The sequence below is a fragment of the Benincasa hispida genome, chromosome 6 (genome assembly GCF_027475165.1).
Source record: "Benincasa hispida cultivar pf3 chromosome 6, pf3_genome.v1.1, whole genome shotgun sequence".
Lineage (NCBI taxonomy): Eukaryota > Viridiplantae > Streptophyta > Magnoliopsida > Cucurbitales > Cucurbitaceae > Benincasa > Benincasa hispida.
The window spans coordinates 42,740,487-42,760,737 of record NC_143483.1 but is presented as its reverse complement, the minus strand read 5'-3'; the positions used below and the strand labels follow the sequence as shown (position 1 = coordinate 42,760,737).

Genomic DNA, 20,251 nt, shown 5'->3' with positions numbered 1-20,251 from the left:
ACAACGGAAATACGGATATGAAAAATATAATATAATAATATTTTTATATAATAATAATAAATAAATAAAAACTAAAATTATAAAATAAAACTAAAACATAAAATAACCAAAATCATGAAATTGGATAATATGGAAATTGGTGGAAGTGTAATTCTCACCAATGTTGTTGTGTTCTTAAGATCCACCAAATGCCACTATTTATAGGCAAAGTGGCAAGTAGGATGTGGATTTATATGGACACTAAATATGAATAATTACATGACATATGGACGACATGAATGGTGACATATGACCTTTGAGACACTAAACAATGGACATCTATTTTCTATTATAATATTCATAATAAAACCACAAAATGATGCATGTAGATGAAAATAAATTGAATTTCGAGGGGAAAGAAGAAATAAACCAAATCTCCTACAATTAAAAAAAATAAATATATATTATCCCACATACCAAAAATTTTAAAAAAATAAATAAATATGTATTACCCCACATTAAATGCATTTCAACTTAAATAGATAATTACACACCCAAGGTCAAATTCGAAATTAACTCAATAAGAAAATTATTTTGTTTTTCCATATTTGTGTCACTACGAATTTTCTATTTTTTAAAATAAAAAACGGTTAAAAATTAATGGAGTGTTATGGACTTTTGGGGTTGACTTTTATGTATTATTGTAACTTATTAGGCTATTCATGAAAAAGTTGTGGATTTGAGACATTTTTGTAATCTAGCCTATTTAATTAGGCTATTAATACAGAAAGCCCAATTTTTTTTTAATGAATTTGGGCCTTTGGCCCATAACAAAAAGTAAAGCAAAATGGAAAAAGAGAAGTAATTTTTCTCACATTTGAAGATTTTGATTTGACAAAAAGCTTTATATATCAAGACTTGCAATAGAATTTTTAAATTGTGGTTCTGGTGGAAGTAAAAACTTTTTCCACATGTGTGAAAAAGAATTAACTTTTTATTACCTTTCTCTTTCTCTTTTCAACATTTTTATTGCCGTTTAAAAAATTAATTTTTGAAATTAATTAGTAGATTTGAATTAATTATTGAATTAATTTCATATCTAATATGGTTTCTTCTCTTTCAAAAACAAATTTGGCTTTGGCATAGAATAAATGGATCTTCTTCTCTTTGTTTTGTTTTTGTTTTTTGAGTATTTTTCATTGATTCCATTCCTTTCTCGGCGTAAATGCACACTTAAATAGGGAGGTGGTGTTAACCTTAAGAAGCTACTGACTTACATGATTTTGTACCAAAGTCGCACCAAATTTTACTTTCAAGATAGTAGACCTTTCACGACACAATAAAAAACTGTGGTCAGATTTTTATTTTTTCGCATCATTTGAGATCTTAAACTTCATAGTGCAAAGTTAGTCATTTAGAAATATGATGTTATTTTTATGTAATTGTTGTCAATGAAAAAATTATTATACTCGAAACAAATATCTTCCAACTATATCGACAAACAAGACTTTCAAAGCAATGAAATTAATAGGAGATTTTGAGGAGATTCACATTAATTTTTTAGGATATACTCGAAGAGAATAATGGAAACTAGGAAATTATTTAAGAAAACAATTTATTGTATCCCAATACGAGAATGTTTAATGCATAAAAGAGATAAGATATTTATTTCTTCTATTTTTTAATAAAAATATGTATATATACACATATATAATTACATGTACACGTGCGTATACACAATGTATATGGTTATACATGTTTACATGTACACAATGTACATGCATGTACATGTTTAGAACAATTTACAAATAAGAAATTGATAAAGTTAAGTTTATGTCACACATCGTCTCAGATTATTCTACCCAAACATAGATTGGGATGTGACGACCGTAGATCCCAAGTGTGCAATAGAGTCTATCATCGAATTCACATTGAGCTATAAAAACAACCATTAAGTGGTGAGAGTTTAAAGGAAAAGAATTTGAGGAAATCATATTCATGCTAAATAGAAATACAAGTTCTATAAATTGTTTTGAAACATGAGCAGATTGGAAACTTGAGAGCGATATCACACATAGAATAATGTAAAAATATGATTGCAATCATCAGTATACAATCATGAGCATTCTCTTGCAATCATAAACATGAACATGTATAAACCATCACAAAACCTCTACCAAAATGTGGTCATACTATATATGAAAAAACTCAACGTATATATCAGAGAAATATGATCATGCTATACATCGAGTAAGTTCCATATGCATAACAGAGCAAACATAGTCATATTACTCATCAAGCAAGCTCCACGTAAATAACAGAGAAACATTCTCGGTTCATTATCAAATCAAAGGTCTGTACGTATATCTTTGATTTTCTTTTATCTTGGGTGTTGTTTTCTTTTCAACTCTCATCAATAAATCTTACATTTAAACATCAAAGGTTAAGTTTTCCTCTAAATTTGTTTATTCTTTCTAGTTTCTAGAAGTTTCTTTTTGTTCTATCCAATAAATAGTTGCTTACTAAAAATAATAACACCTATAAAGCGAGAAGGGAGAAAGAAAACACAAAGAATGATGCAAGAGAAACTTTTTGCTTCTATATATTTTTTATAAAGAATTTATCCATGTATAGAGCCCGGGAAGAAAACTTTCATAACCCTAGACTCACCCACACTGTATAATTCATTCCAAAAAATAAAGGTTCTAGAAGATGAAAGAATATAAAACCAACTCTTTGCTACACACCTTAGTTTGATTGCACCACCCTTTTAAAAAGGGCTCTTGGGCTACTCAAATGGGCTTTACAAAATTCAAACTCAGTGTGTTATCTTAACATGTTGGACTAATGATATAAGGTAATCCTTTTGAATTTGTGTTTCAACGAAATTCAGCTCAATTGACACTCCTTGGCCTTCCTCCCTTATGGATTTCATCATGGAATTGTGAGACAAGTCAAACTACATCAGTCTCTTTTGGATCAATGTCCAGTGTTTCCAGCATCGCTAGTAGAATTTCTTCAATTACAACTTCTTCCTTGATACCTTCTATAAACCCCTAACTCTATTTTTCCAAAACCTAATCATGAATGAAATAGGCATCGATCTCAACATGCTTTGTTCTGGCATGAAACATGAGATTGTAGGAAAGGGCAGCAATAGAGAGCTTATCATACCAAGTGATGGGGATAGAAGGAAGAGGCACACGAAGATTTTTGAAAAGAGAACGAAGCCACAAAAGTTCATAGGCCACATGAGAAAAAGCTCAATACTCAGATTTGATGCTAGAACGAGCAAACAACTTGCCTCTTGAAAGACTAAGAAACGAGAGTAAAACTAAGGTAAACACAATAGCCACCAACAAACATCAGGGGAAGTGGCCCAATCAGCATCAGAGAAACCTATAAGGGAAAGTTGGAGAGTAGGTTTTATATGTAAATCGAGACTAAGGGTACCCAGAAGGTACCTAAGCACACGTTTGAGAGCTTTGGGAGAAGAATATTAACTGAATTCGGGTTCCACTTTGACTAATCCAATAAAAAAAAATTGCATAAATAAGAGCAAAAAACTGTTACCTTTTGAAAAGATGCCTTTTCGGTATCTCATGGAAGCACCAAGGAGCGTTTGCTGGTATCGAACCAAGCTCGGCCTAACCCTCTCATGTTAACACACTCACACTATAACAATTCCTTATGAGAGGCTACTAGACTTGTCTAAAAGAAGAAAAAATGCTCTTTTTTTTTTTCTATTTTGATAGAAGGACATGGAGAAAGTGGATAAAATCGTGGAACTCATTGAAGAGTCGAATATCATATTGGTTATAGGTTAGATAGTCTCCATCACATGACTCTCAAACCACAGAAAAACTAATCAAAAAGAAATAACAGACAAGGAAAGCACTCGAAAGACTTAGGTGATAGAAGCATTAATTCAAAGAATAGGTGAGAGAATTCTTCCTAGTTATCCTCTTCACCTAGCCATTCTAAGTTGCATTTGGATATGGACAGAATAAGGTCTAAAGGGGACCGCCCTTTTTTAACTTCTTGTGGGCATAAAAGACCTTGAGTTGAGGCTCTTACTCTTCTAAAAAAAAAAAAGGTAGGCTGTCAAATACAGGATAAGACTTTTTTTTTCTGAACGGATACTACTTTCGACTTTCCTAATCTCAATGGACCCCTCGTTACTACCCAAAGAAAAAGAGATCTTTTAACTTAATTGGTGGCTCTTCCATGGGTCAAAAAGTATATCAAAATTGAAAATTGAATATTTGTCTCTGTAATCAGCAGAGCATAGATTTGGCTTCTTCCCGATTAAACTAGGTAAAGCATATAAGCCCCTTTCCTTTACAGTTAAGCCTCCACAAACGTCCGAATGCTCCTTGAACCTAATCAAGTCCAACTTGATTCACAAACTGAGTAAGAACACCACCACAAGTGTTACCTTGGTATTCTCGGTGTGAGAATCTAGGAATTGTGGGCTCTGTATGATCTTGGATTGAGGAAGAAAGGAAGTATGTGATCAAGTAGACAATCGAGTAAGTGGGAGATATGAACATTGTTTATCACATAGACGGTGTACTCAATCATTTAGTAAACTAAAGCCTATCACATAGACTTTGCTACTCGATTGTGTAGCAACGATAAGCTGAGTAACTATGTATAGTCAACTCTAAGCGATCGTGTAGACTTTGTCAACGTTATCGCTTAGTAAAACTCATTTTACTTGATAGTTTGTTCCAATAGTTTTTTCGAGTGAATCAACTTCTAATTTTGGAAAACAATTTTATTTTTATCTCACCATAAAACTTCCAATAATCTCCCACTCAATAGGTTAATAGAGAAAAAGATTTAATTATCATATAATTAATGTATTATAAATAAATGTGATAACCAACTTATCATATTATATTTATAACCTATAGTTTTAATATTTCATCATATGAAACATATAAATCAGATTTTTTTTTCTATTTTATGGTACTTAATATAAATCATATTTATATTAATTTCTCCAAATAATGTATCTAATACATCATACCAACTATATCACATATAATTGAATTTTCTCTTGTTAATTTGAAAACTTCAAACTAACCCAAAATCTGATTCTCAACTTGAACCCATTGAGCTACCAAGGGGACCTTATGGACTTGTAGCTTGAAACTCCAACGGTACGTGAATAACTGACTAAATTCTTTAGTCATGAGAACCACCATCTGTTAACTACTGAGCACTCCACTAAAGACTGACAGTTGCACTCTTCTCACTACAGATATATTTCTATGTCCATATAACCAATCAACAGTTCTATAATCCTTCACAAATCGCTCATCAGTATAGCTGGGCCAATGTACCATTTTGCCCCTGTAGTTACATCTAACTCCTTAAGTACCACTGATTCTTCTAATGAACAATAAGTCAGAGTCCTACTACGATTGACTCCTAACTTCCAAAGAGAAAATGTGGCCACTATATTCAAGATCCGGAATCAGCCCTTAAGAGAGAAATTTATATACTTACCTCTGCTTCAGGGAAGAAGTGAATTTCGTCTTGTGTAACTGAGTTCCCAGCTCCCCAATCAGATGAATCCCCAAAAAGGTAGCCTTGTTGAGTTAACAATTTGGTCACTCTCACCCATACTAATCAAAGGACCGCCCTTATAGGTAGAAGTTCCCAAAACACTCAAGACTAAGGTTATGTCACCTATGGTCATTTTAGTGAAATGTAAGTCTCAATTATCAATGGCGTTATATAAAGAGACTAATCATCTCGTGATCCGGTCTTATACAAACTCTTTGTATAGGACACCCCCGTTCGCATGTCTCCACATGAATGGTCAGGATTAGACCATTTGTAGTACTTAACAATACTTGTAAATATCTACAAAGTGGGTCGTATCCGTAGTGTCACCAAGATAAGGTATCCCTCCTCTATCCTTATACTACAGACTATTTAGGTTATTACTTAAGGCATGATACACTTGTATGTCTCACATACATGCTTAAATTTATATGAAGTAACCATTGATCTTAGTTTATTGGATATGAGTAAATGCAAATAAAATTACATTTATTTTATTAATAACAATGTGTACAAACTGTTTACAAACTATGAGACTCCGGGAGAATTAGGACACAAATCCCAACAATTTTCCATCTGTCCTAATGCCTCGGGAGATTAATGTGCAATACATGAAAACAGTATAATATACAATAAACTAGGGCATACTTTATACCCTAGTATCATCTCCCATTTGGCCTAGATAAAGTATTGCATGTCCTATAGACCCAGACTCTCCAGATGACCCTCGAACATTTTAGCCGTGAGAGCCTCTATGAACGGATCAGCAACGTTGTACTCCGACGCGATCTTCGTGACTATCACACCACCGCGATGCACAATCTCCCTGATCAAATGATACTTCTGTTCAATATGCTTGCTTTTATGATGATTCCGAGGTTCCTTAAAATTTTCCACAGTCCCGTTATTATCACAATAGAGTGTGATTGGTAAAGACATATTTGGAACAACTTCCAAATCTGTAAGGAACTTCCTAAGCCAAACAACCTCTTTAGTAGCTTCTCAAGCGGCTACGTATTCGACTTCTATAGTGGAGTCCACGATGCATCCCTACTTGATTCTTCACCAAACTACAGCCCCTCCATTCAGAGTGAACACTGACCTTGATGTAGATTTTCGAGAATCTCTATCAGTCTGAAAATCAGAGTCTGTGTATCCTGTAAGGATCAAATCCTTATTTCCATACACGAGCATATAGTCTCTAGTTCTCCAAAGATACTTGAGAATCGTTTTGACCGCCATCCAGTGATCTAATCCTGGATTGGACTGATAATGACTGACAATCCCTACTGCATAGCAAATATCAGGTATAGTACATAACATTGCATATATAAGGCTTCCAACAGTCGAAGCATAGGAAATCTGTCTCATTTCCTACCCCTCTTGAGGTGATTAGGACGATGTTCCTTAGACAAAATAATTCCATGCCTGAAGGGTAATAAACCTCTCTTGGAATTCTGCATCGAGTACCTGATCAACATCTTGTCAATGTACGATGTCTGAGACAAGGTTAACCTCTTGTTCTTACGATCTAGAATGATCTGGAGTTTTCTTCTAAACCGACAAGGCGTATTCTTCTAAATATTTTAGAAGTCCACATTTCACCAAATTCTCAATCCTATTGAGGTTGATATGACCTAACCTTAAATGCCAAAAATGGGTTTTTTCCTTAGGAGAAATCTTTGGTCTTTTTGCATTTGTTGTTGGTTTGAATATTTCAATATTAAGCAAGGCTTATATGACTAATTACTTTAGTACATATAAGTTATTTTCCATTAAACTAAAACCAATTTCCATACCATTCTTGAAAATAAATACTTTACTCTCAGAAAAGGAGATGGTATAAGCTTGTTCAATCAAACAAGAAACCGAGATTAAGTTTCTCTTGATATGAGGAACTACAAAAACATTATCCAATAATAGATAATATTTCTTGTCCAAAAATAACTTCAGCCTGTCTACAGCAATAGCTCAAACAACCTCACCAGTATCGACTCAAAGAGTCAACTCTCTGTGTTCAAATGTTTACCAAGAACTAAATCCTTGGTAGGAAAAACTAAAGTGGTTAGTAGCACCTGAATCAAGTATCCAGGCAGAATCATCATTCTCTACCAAACACGTCTCCAAGACAAATAAATTATAGTTACTGTCTTTAGACTTTTTCCTTTTTTGGAGAGTAGTGAGATCAATATCAAAACCTAAATAAGCTCCAAGTTCCATTTCAGAGAACAATTCTCGTCGATGAACTTCATCTGAGTTAGCAACAATTGCTTTATCTTTTAGTCCCTTGACATTCAAGAAAGACTGGAGGTTATCTTTAATACTACTAGTTTCTTTGTCATCCATCCCTCTTTGCTCAAAAAGTGAGAACTAACATTCAAACAATTCTTGCAATGAGTCCATGATCTTACGTGCAATGACCATGTTCTCAATCCTTTTAGCCAATGCATCAGGTATGCTAGCCAAAATATGAAGTCAGGCCATCGAATTAGCCTTCATCCATACCTCATATGCATTACGAACGTTTCGCGGTGCATCAAGGGTCGAGACTTGAGGACACTTCTCAACCATGACAAACTCGAGGTCGTTTACCACGAAATATGTTTTAAGGGACTCTTTTCGATGTATGTAATCGGTCAAACTAAAAGAGGCAACTAACGGAAACTCATACATGTTGCTGAAAAAACAAACACATTGATCTACATTAGATTTTAGGAAATACTCTTTAAAACAAAATCGAATTTGGTTTAGCAAAATCTAAATGAACCTCGTATGACATCTAATTTTGTAATGACACTTAGTGGTTTAGGACAAAAGCCACCGAAGGGTAGTCAATTTATCCCTCCTCTGAATTGAGACACTCTCAACTAGTCATTAATACCAAAACAACTCTTGTTCCTATAACGACTGGCCATCATTGATTTGGTCAAGAAATCATTAACTTGCTTAACAATTTTCCGTAAGTGTGACCCTTCAATTTAGATCCTAGAGTTCTGCCCCAAGCAGTCAATTCGAAGGGAAAAATCTGATTGGAGCAAAAGTTAAAGCGATCTTATTCATTTCTGGAGTTCACCTTGATATTGACCAACTGCACAAAAACCATCCGAAGGGGGACGTTCCCAGGTCGCCACGAGGCCGTGCAAGAAGATCTCACGGTGCAAACCAATGAAGGAGATTATAGGACATGTTGACACACATCCTTTACCCACTTACTATAAACACTCTCTCCGTCTACGTTGATATTAACTCATGCAAATACCATCCGAAGGGGGGTGCTCCCAGGGCACCACGAGGCCAAGCATGAATCTCATGATGTGAATATTCAGGGAGAAACGTGAGTGGAATTGACATATCATATATATCTTTTCCTCCCACTGAGTATTTTATAACCTAGGATTTAGTTTACTTAGAAAAAACATGGCTAAGGATTTTAACTGACTTTTTAGGTTTGCCCAAAAGCAACTCTTACTTTGGAAAGTTGAACAACTTTTGATCACCATTCATTAAACTCTTTAATGAAGTCTTTGATCAACTGTTGCATGCTTGTAGAAAATCTATCTAATTCACCTTTCCAAGTAGGTTCCCAGGTAGGGGTGTTCCATTTCATCAGCTTAGATACCCCAGGCTAGACAAAACCCACCTTAGAAAAAAGGTCCCTTTTAGATAAATTTAATACAAATTTAGTCTTTTATGGAAATCAATTTAATCCTATTAAACTGATTCAAAAGATTAAATTTAGGTATCTAATCTCATTATAACCAGGAACTTAGGTCTATCTCAATCCAATTTTAAAACCCTTTCAGAACATGAGTTCACCTAAGTTCGCATGTAACTCTTTCTTTTTTATTTTAGTTCTAATTTCCATCATAACACTTATAACAAGAAACAACTAAACTCAACCACAATACAAAGCAACACATACAAGGCATTCATAACTCTTATAAATAAACCTAAGTGTCATGCTCCATGCATTATTCATTCATTGCTACTTTTATACAACGCTTATTTAACAAAGCAATGAACCAAGCATACATGCTCTCAGACACCCTTATACTATCACTCTTATAATATAAAGATGATGCATGAATATGCTTAATGTATGCATAAATATAACTCTTATATTTCATGATGCACGAACATGTTTTCTTGTAATTTCATCATGCCAATTACTATATTATAACACTTATAATATATGATGCATTAATAAAATGCATAACCTAAGGTGGGTTTTAAAACTATATGTCATACACTATGGCAGATAATGAAACATACATCTCAAGTACATTAAGTAAAATTTGATGAACCGGGATAATTAGTCTCAAATCCTCAAGACAAAACAAAGTTAACTATTATAAAGAATAATGAGTCTCCGGTTCAAAACGGCGAACTGGGTCTTGAACTGTCCGGGCGAAGCTCACGTCTCTTTGATCGTGTTATAAATTCTTGTGATCGTCTAGCAATGCTGTATGAGCATAAACGATCGTTTAGTAACGATCGTGTACCTTTGACTATGCGATGAAGCATGAAGGTCACGCAATCGTGCAACGCATGCCTTAAACGATCAACTAAATGACAATGATGCGATGAAGCATAATCGTCTAAACGATCGCTGAGCAAGCATAAGGTATCGTATACGAGGTGATCGTGTAGTCAGTGACTATGTGATGAAGCATGCTGAACTATGTGATTATTTAGTGCGCGCACCTTTTATTAAACAACGAGCATCAAATACTCTAAACGATCATTTACCTCAAGTGTCCACGCAATCAAGAAACAAACACTACATGATAGAGTAAACTCTTTACCCCATCGTTTAACATTAGCTAAACAATCGTTTAGTAAATACTACATGATCATGTAGAAATTTTCTAAATGATCGTTAGCCAAATCTCAATGATTGTCTAGCTTGGGCTACACGATGCGACCAACCTTTGATCTTCTTCCTTGATGAAAACTGCATCTCCATGCTTCGAAACTTCATCACAAACGACTCAAAAACTTCAAACACTTTGAATACAGACTCGATTGCTTGTTAATTATGCCCAAAAACGTAGGGGCCCTAACAAATTAACACTTTGTAAACTTAAAAAAAGCTTTAAATAGAGGCAATCATCCCGTAAACATCCATCAACACATTCACAAACACATTTAACTCTTAAACGCAAAACAAACTTAAAACCCACCAGATTGTAAAAAGAAGTTCAATACAACAATGAAATTTAGAATATCATAACTGAAGAAAATAGAACACGAGGATTTCCATGAGCAGCGGAAAGATCATTCCAAATTAAAATCATACATGAACTTAACAATTACGTCCATAAACAGAAACATACGGTTATGCATTCATTACAGAAATTACAGCATGAAACTACAAATAATCAAGGAGAAATGCTACACACACCAAGTGATGCATTATTTTATTAAGTGGAAATATGGATGATATGCGTTGATGGATTGTGTTGTGCACTTCAAGTTTCCCCAGCAGAATCCAAGTGTAAATTCCTCTGAGTTTCCTGGTAAGTCCAGGGTCGAACACAGGGACTTGTGAAAATAGATTACGTTGATGGTTTTTTTTATGAAAACTTTGTAGTAACCGGGAAAATAAATAAAGTGTTGGTTGTTGATTGCATTGATTAAAAAGAAATGAATAAATGCGGTGGATTTGAGAAACAAAAGTTGTGTTGATAGATGCAATGAGTATGCGATGAATGGGTTGAGAAGATCTTTAGCTAGCGTTACTTGGGAATGTGTCAGACCATGCGATCATGTTACTACCATGCACAGCAAGTCATTTTTCAATGTAAATGCAGTGCTCCTAAGTCTAGGACGCATGTGTTGAATGCAAAATATCCATAGAGCTTATCCTTAAGTCTCTACTCTTGTCCTATGCGTTGATGTAGAATGCATGAAGCAAGGTGACCGCATACAATCATATCTTATCCCTAAGATGCATGTGATGCGTTAATAAAAAATAGTGCTCATTCCTAAGCGCCTATCTCTCGTTTATGCGTTCTAATCTGGTTCTTCCAAACCTAGATTCTGACCTGGCCTTTCCAAGTCTAGATCCTGTCTTTAGACTACCCTCCCAAGTATCCCTAAAGAACGAATGAAGCATATATAAACAATATAATCGCAAGAATGAAGACTCCCTAGTTGTGCTAGCTAAATGCTTCTCAACCCATTCAACTGATTTAGCTACTCATGTGTGAATCACAGAGAGTGGACAGATATAAAGAAAGAAATTTCATTCCTATAAATATGTTAAGTACAAAATGGCAATGGAAGTTTAGGGTATAGAGCTTGGTAGCAATTCCTTGCTGACCGAGGCTTTTTTACATTGGAATCTCTATTCTGGCCTAAAGATATTCCTGCTTCCGTAGGCGTCGATTCTCTCCCTGTCTTTGAAGCTTCCGGTGCTCTTCCAAGCTTACCGGAACGATCTACCAGCACACTTTCTTCCTCGCGTCCGCCTTAAAATGAAAGAAACTATGAACAGAGGCGTGAACTTGTAAAGTGATGAAGTAATCGACTGCGTAACCCCTTCTCTGAAGAATACACCTGGTATTTATAGGGCATCCATGGTGAAAGGCGGCTTCTCTCTCCCGGTTGTACAGATGGGACAACTTTAATTCCTGACTGATGCGCCGGATAATTGTCACCGATAAAGCTGAATGTACTTCGTGACCGTTATCGGCTGTCATCTTAATTTGGATCCGACTGCTGTCAGCTTTTTGTCTCATCGCTCTTAATTGTCCTTTCACCCAAATGTACCCACCATGTTACACTGACCAAGTTGCGGTGATTCTTCTTGGGCGAATGTTTGCGAGCACGATAACCGCAAAGTCTTGCGGTGAAGTTGCCCTCGACCAATGTATTCCTATGATCGTAATCTCTGTATTGCGTTAATGCATATTCTGCACAAAAATGTAAAGATCAGCTACTCTAATGCGTTGGACGCATGCGACCGCAATATTATAGAATTTATGCTTAATGGACGCAATTTAACATATTTCATCAACGCAATCCAACATTATTTAAGAACTTAGTACTATGATAACGTGCATTTCTGCCCGTTATCACCAAGCTCCTTGATCACGAACGCTCGAACACAGCAACCTCGAATGCTCGTCCAACATGACCGATATACTGCACGAACACCGCACACTCAAACTCAGCGATAGCCTCAATCACGAACACCCCAATAGCACGAACGGCCTCCAGAGAACTTCGACGGTGTCGAATTGAGTATGACACCACCAAGAAGGTTACCTTGGTATTCTAAGTGTGAGAATCCAAAGGGTGGGCTCTGTGTGGACTTGGTTTGAGGCAGAAGATGAAGGATACAACAATCATGTAAACGATTAAGCAAATGGGAGATGGCGGAACCTATCGCATAGGTCAATGCCCAATCGTTTAGCAAAAGCTATGTGATCGTTTAGTACATCGCGTAGCTAAGTGTCTGTCGCCTACAAACACTACACGATCGTTTACCTTAGTCCAAGTTGTCGCTTAGTAAATCCTATTTACTTGACAACTTCCGTGAGATAATTCCGAGAGAGAAAAATTTCAAAAAAAACATTTTCGCAAAACCTACTAAAGGAAAACAATTTTCCTTTTATCTCACGGTTACCATGAAAACCACCAATAACATCCCACTCAATTAGTTATTAGAGAAAAAGAATTAATCATCCAATAATTAATATTATTATAAATATAAATGATAACCAACTTATCATACTATATTTATAACCTATAGTTTTAATATTTCATCTCATGAAACATACAAACCATAACTCTTTTTCTATTATATGGCACTTAATGTAAATCTCATTTACATTAATCCTCCACAAGATGTATCTCATACATCATACTGATCATATCATATATGATCGAATTACCTCTTGTCAATTTGAACATTTCAAATCAACACCAAGAACTGATCCTCAACTGAATCCATTGAGCTATCAAGTGGACCTCATGGACCTGTAGCTCAAAGCTCCAACGGTATGTGAATAACTGACTAAACCCTTTAGTCATGGGATCCACCATCTGTTAACTGTCACGCACTCCACTAAAGACCGTAAGTTGAACTCTCCTTATCACAGATATATTATATGTCCATCTTAACCAATCAGCAGTGTGACAATCCTTCACAAATCGCTCGTAAGTACAACTCGGCCAATAACCGTTATGCCCCTATAGTTACATCTAACTCCTTAAGTACCACTGATCCCTCTAATGAGCATAGGTCATAGTCCTACTATGAATGAGTCCTCTCTTCCAAAGAGAAGCTGTGGCCACTATGTTCAAGCCCTAGAATCAGCCCTTAAGGGAGCAATCTCTCTACTTATCCCTGCTTCAGGAAGAGTGAATTCCATCTTGTGTATTGAGTTCCCAGCTCTCAGATCAGATAAGTTTCTAAAAAGGTAGGCATGTTGAGTTAACAATCTGGCCACTCTCACCCATACTAATCAAAGGACCGCCCTCAGGAGTTCCCAAAACACTCAAGATTGTGGTCGTGTTACCTATGGTCGTTTAGGTGAGATGTAAATCTCTAGTATCAATGACGTTATATACAGAGTCTAATCATCTCGTGGTCCAGTCTTATACAAAATTTTTGTATAGGACACCCCTACTCGCACGTCTCCACATGAATGGTCAGGATTTACCATCTGTAGTAGTTTACAACACTTGCAAACCTCTACAAAGTGGGTCGTATCCGTAGTGTCACCAGGATCAGGTATCCCATCTCAATCCTTATACTACAGATCTTATTACTTAAGGCATGATCCACTTGTATATCACATTACATGCTTAAGTTCATATAAGATAACTATGGTGCTTGTTTATTGGATATGAGTAAATGCAAGAATGAAATAACAGTTATTTTATTCATCAAATAATGTGTATCATTACAAACAACAAGACTCCGGGAGAATTAGAACACTAATCCCAACAAGAACAACCTGGCTCTGATACCAATTGAAGAAAATCACAAACGAGGATCTCCATGAGTAGCGGAAGGGGATCGTTCCAAATCCATTCAGATTGAATACAACAATTATAGTCTTAAACGGAAACTAATAGGCCATGCATCAATAGAAATTACAGCATGCTATAAGAGATTCAAGGGATAGAGTATGCGTATCTTTGAAGAACCATTCTTCAAGAATCCCTCGATCAATATCCAATGCGTCCACAGTAACACTCAAATGCAACAAATAGAACAGTCACCTCCACGAATGTCTGAATGCTCCTCAAACCCAATCGAGTCCAACTGGATTCACAAACTGAGTAAGGACACCACCACAAGTGTTACCTTGGTATTCTCGGTGTGAGAATCCAGGAGTTGTGGGTTCTGTATGATCTTGGATTGAGGAAGAAAGGAGGTATGCAATCGAGTAGACGATCGAGTAAGTGGGAGATATAAACACTGTCTATCGCATAGACGATGTACTCGATCGTTTACTAACTAAAACCTATCACATAGACTTTGCTACTCAATCGTTTACTAACTAAAGCCTATCACATAGACTTTGCTACTATGTATAGTCAACTCTAAGCGATCCTGTAGACTCTGTCAACACTATCGTTTAGTAAGAATCCTTTTACTTGATAGCTCGTTCCGTGAGTTTTTCTGAGTGAATCAACTTCTAATTTTGGAAAAAAAAATTCTTTTATCTCATGGTTACCATAAAACTTCCAATAACCTCCCACTCAATCGGTTATTAGAGAAAAAGATTTAATTATCATATAATTAATGTATTATAAATAAATGTAGTAACCAACTTATCATATTATATTTATAACTTATAGTTTTAATATTTGATCATATGAAACATATAAACTATCGTTCTTTTTCTATTTTATGGTACTTAATATAAATCATATTTATATTAATTCCTCCAAATAATGTATCTAATACATCACACCAATTATATCACATATAATTGAATTTTCTCTTGTTAATTTGAACACTTCAAACTAATCCAAAATCTGATTCTCAACTTGAACTCATTGAGCTACCAAGGGGACCTTATGGACCTGTAGCTTGAAGCTCCAACGGTACGTGAATAACTGACCAAACTCTTTAGTCACGAGATTTAACATCCGTTAACTACCGGGCACTCTACTAAAGACTGACAGTTACACTCTTCTCACTACAAATATATTTCTCTATCCATATAACCAATCAATAGTGCAATAACCCTTCACAAATCACTCATAAGTACAGCTGGATCAATTTACTATTTTTTCCCTGTAGTTACATCTAACTCCTTAAGTATCACTGATTCCTCTAATGAATAATAAGTCATAGTTCTACTACGACTGACTCCTCTCTTCCAAATAGAGGATGTAACCACTATGTTCAAGACCTGGAATTAGCCCTTAAGGGAGCAATTATCTACTTACCCCTGCTTCGGGGAAGGAATGAATTCCGTCTTATGTAACTGAGTTCCCAGCTCCCTAATCAGACGAATCCCCAAAAAGGTAGGCTTGTTGAGTTGGCAATCTGGTCACTCTCACCCATACTAATCAAAGAACCGCCCTCATAGGCAGAAGTTCCCAAAACACTCAAGACTAAGGTTATATCACTTATGGTCATTTTAGTGAAATGTAAGTCTCAATTATCAACGGCATTATATAAAGAATCTTAATCATCTCGCGATCCGGTCTTATACAAACTCTTTGTATAGGACACCCCCGCTTGTATGTCTCCACATGAATGGTCAGGATCAAAACATTTGTAGCACTTTACAACACTTGTAAATATCTACAAAGCGGGTCGTATCCGTAGTGTCACCAGGATAAGGTATTCCTCCTCTATCTTATACTACAGACCATTTAGGTTATTACTTAAGGCATGATCCACTTGTATGTCTCACATACATGCTTAAGTTTACATTAAATAACCACATATATTAGTTTATTGGATATGAGTAAATGCAAATAAAATAATATTTATTTTATTAATAACAATGTGTACAAACTATTTACAAACTACGAGACTCCGGGAGAATTAGGACACCAATCCCAACACAAAACCCACTAGATAGGATCTAAGGTGGTAAAGTTACATCCTCCAAAAAATAAGGAGATTGTGCCTACGCCAAATAGCAAAAGCAATAAGCGAAAAAATCCTGATATCTAATTGGTTCAAAATCTCACAAGCCCTGCAAAAAAGAGAAGCAACATCAGAATAGCTCCTATAAAAAAGACAAAAACTAGGGGCCATGAAAACCAAATATGTTTTCTTCCCTTGCATAGCTAGTGGGCATGAATATTAGATTCAGAGGTACGAAGACACAGGAGGCAATCTCTACTGGTAGAGATGGAGGTCTAACTAACGCAAAACAAGTTGGGAGAGAGTCAAGGTATGCTCGCCATTTTTTTTTTTTTTTTTTTGAGGGATGGATGAGACCAAAAATATTTCCAAAACTTTTCTGAATTATGGCTAGATGATGATGAAGCTTCATGGGTTAAGACCTGAGCCAACTTGTAACCACTTTTGACAGAGTAGATTCCTCTTTTATCATAATGCCAAATAAAAACATCAGAATGAGGGGAGACATAAGAGAATGCTCTTGATCATCTTCATATCTTCTGGGCAAAAAAACTTATCAATCATAGGTTGATTCCATTGCCCATTGTAAATAAGGCTATGCATTGATGACAAGGAAAGAGGACGTGGGAAAGAGAGTAGTTTGAAAGTACATGTCCTGGGAATCTGTTGTAAACAGGAACCCTCAGACGATGAATAGGATAGCAGCGAATGGGCGAACTGTCAGAAAACGATGATTAGGCAAGGAAAGAAACATGCAAAATAGAAGCTCGTTACAGGCTGAGTTGCGAATCTTGCTCTCTTTAAGACGTTTGGCGACTCTGTCGAAGTGTGCAAGCAGGTCACCAATACTACCACGTTGTCCATAAGATAAAACAGCGCAAAAAAAAAATGTCTTGGTTGGAAATGCACCATCACCGACTGAAAACTCACACCTTCAGACTGGATTGCTCGAAAAAATGGAAAAATAGAAGAGAGGGAGTGATTGAGAGCATTGGGAGAATGAAAAAAACGACGGCGGCATGCGCGTGGGATTTCCACCGTACTCACATTGATCTATCTCCTCACTCCCTCTAAAACATGAGTACCTCTTGAGGTCCAAACCTAAAGTCCAACTTGGGAGTATAAAAACGATAGTGCATTCTCCAAGTTAACTAATGTGGGATTCTAAAAAATCAACTTTCTTTTAAAACTCAATTTTAACCAACAGAATCTATTGAAAATAAGTTGATGGCCAAACAAATCAAGTGGAGTAGGGATGCTGTTTGATGGAATGCTTCATGCAAAATAACATAACCAGTCCAAAATTTGTGTGTGGAATTAAAGTAAAATTCAATCAGCATTGCTCAACATCTAATAATTGAATAAAATAAAAGAATTTTGAGAAGGAAAAAGAATCAATTATAATCTTCATGTTCTATTCATTTTAATTCTAAAATTTCAAATTTATCAAATTGCAATTCGGTTAATCTTGAACTCCCTAATAAGCTTTCATATGACGGTGACGTTGTTGACGGTGACGGCCACTACCTCCGTCATTCTCTCTTCAGTTCAGCCGTCTGCCGTTCCCTTTGTCCAAAGCTATTTCACTCGTTCATTCTCTCTTCAGTTCAATTAGTTTTCCGGAACAGAACAAAAGATGGGTTTTCATGAGGTTGAAGAACTGAGAAGGAAAAGGGATTAAACCCAACAGACCCACAAAAAATCGGAACTGAACCGATTCGAGTTTTTCCCAATTCGACTAAGAAACCTAGTTCCAGTAATCTCCCTCTCCCCTCTTAATGGTAAGATTGAGATTCTCATCTTGATACATTTTGTATTCACTTCCTTATCCACTCTCTTTTTTTATTTGGGTCATGCTATCAAGTGCTTTATGAAGCTAATTTGGCAGTGAGGCAATTGTTTTCTGTTTGATTCTTCAACAGGGTTTGAGTTCTTTCTGCAATGAAGTTGAGATTGATGTGAAGTGTGTTAGATTATGAATTTTAGAAGAGTTACATCTTAGATTTTATTGTACAACTGGCCAGCTTAATGAAGGAGACCCATATGAAATACTTATTTGTCTGCAGGGTAGGGTTTTCTCAATTTCACTGGAGAGATAGATATGATTAAGCCGTGTAATTAATCATGCTTTTGCTACAACGTGTTGCTAGAGTTGAATCTACAACAAAAGGTCGGATTGTTGTTTCTCCATTTAAGGACATGTTCAATGAAGCTCTTGTATCTGCCTCAACTTGTCCCAATTTACATTATGTTTCATCTGTTGCTGGAACTAGTGGTAATGGCAACATGGATATTCCTATGTTTTTCCCTTGGATTTGCTACAAGCTTGACAGCAGCAGCAGATGCAGATGGGATGTACACTAAGGAATTAGTGTTGTCCTTTAAGGAGTGGTTCAAATCTGGAAGCAACCCTTTGTATTGATCAAATCTTCCAAATCCTTCGAGTGGCTAGAGATGACCAAGAAATTCCATATCGTCCTTTCACTGCCGATCTTGCTCTTTCTAGGTTTGACCTTCGCCTCAATGAGTCATTTGTCTTAGATGTCCTCCATTTTGGCTCCAAGGATGTTCTGTCTTGCCTCAAGCTCTTTGACTTGGTTGGGGCTGGCTGTTCTCTCTTTCTTCTTTGAATACAAGTCTTTGTTTCTTATAAAAAGAAAAGAAATACAAAGCTGGGATTGTGGTAGTTGCACTTGATTTATACAACTCCAGACAAGAACTATTGGGAGGAAAATTTCCAAGGTGGTGGTTTTTGGTCTATGCAAACCCAATAAGGTTGATCTTGCACTTGAGTGTTTGGGGACATGAGGGATAATGGGTGCAATACCATTATCGAATGCTACGAAGAACTGGAACTGGCGAAGCATTTGTCAAAACGAAAGATATGATTTGGTAGTAAATCTTATCATTGGGCCAAGTCGGCCCGAAGTCAAGCCCTTTGGGTCTCAAGCACAGTTTGGGCCGAGCTTGGGCCAACCCAATCTCTTATCCATAAGCCCATAGCCCGTTTGCAACCTTTCTCATTCGTCAATTTTTTCCACGTGGGACAAGAATAGAGTGATTTTTTTAATGATTTTCATTTTCAACTCTCACCCATTCTTGCATTTAATCTCCTCATTTATTGTTTTTAGTTAGTTGTTGAATTGATTTTTTTTTTTTATTTTAAAAGTATTATTATTTGTTTATTAGTTTTAATAATTTATATGTAAAAAATATATTGTTATATTGGATTGGACTTTTGCGCTAGTCCCATAGGCCGATCCAAATTCAACTCAAATGGGTTGGCCCAATTTTAAAAAGGTAGATACATATCCAATCTAATTTATGAAAGGGTTGGATTGATCAACATTTTGAACTATGTTGGATTGGTCAACATTTTGAACTATTTAGTCATATAGAGAGTAGTTTCTAATCCAACCAATTCTTCATAGCCTTCTCAATCTCTCTCCTCCTATTTATAACTAAAAGTCCTAACAAAATTACTAACCATTTACTAATTACCCCCTTCTAATAATCATACTAATATTCTACTAATAGGTAATCTCCCTCTACCCTCACTTGTTTGGTTCAAGATACCATTAACTTGTTGTGATTGCTCAAGTTATGTTTTCTTTCTAACTTTTGGTC

The 20,251-nt window shown here is 36.0% G+C and overlaps 1 long non-coding RNA gene across 1 annotated transcript; it reads left to right on the top strand.

The window, feature by feature from the left end:
* The first annotated feature begins 18,072 nt into the window (after nucleotides 1-18,072).
* Nucleotides 18,073-19,767, top strand: LOC120080110 (uncharacterized). The gene is made up of 2 exons (XR_005482425.2): nucleotides 18,073-18,405; nucleotides 18,547-19,767. It is a non-coding gene; the product is annotated as an uncharacterized LOC120080110 (long non-coding RNA).
* Nucleotides 19,768-20,251: the final 484 nt, after the last annotated feature.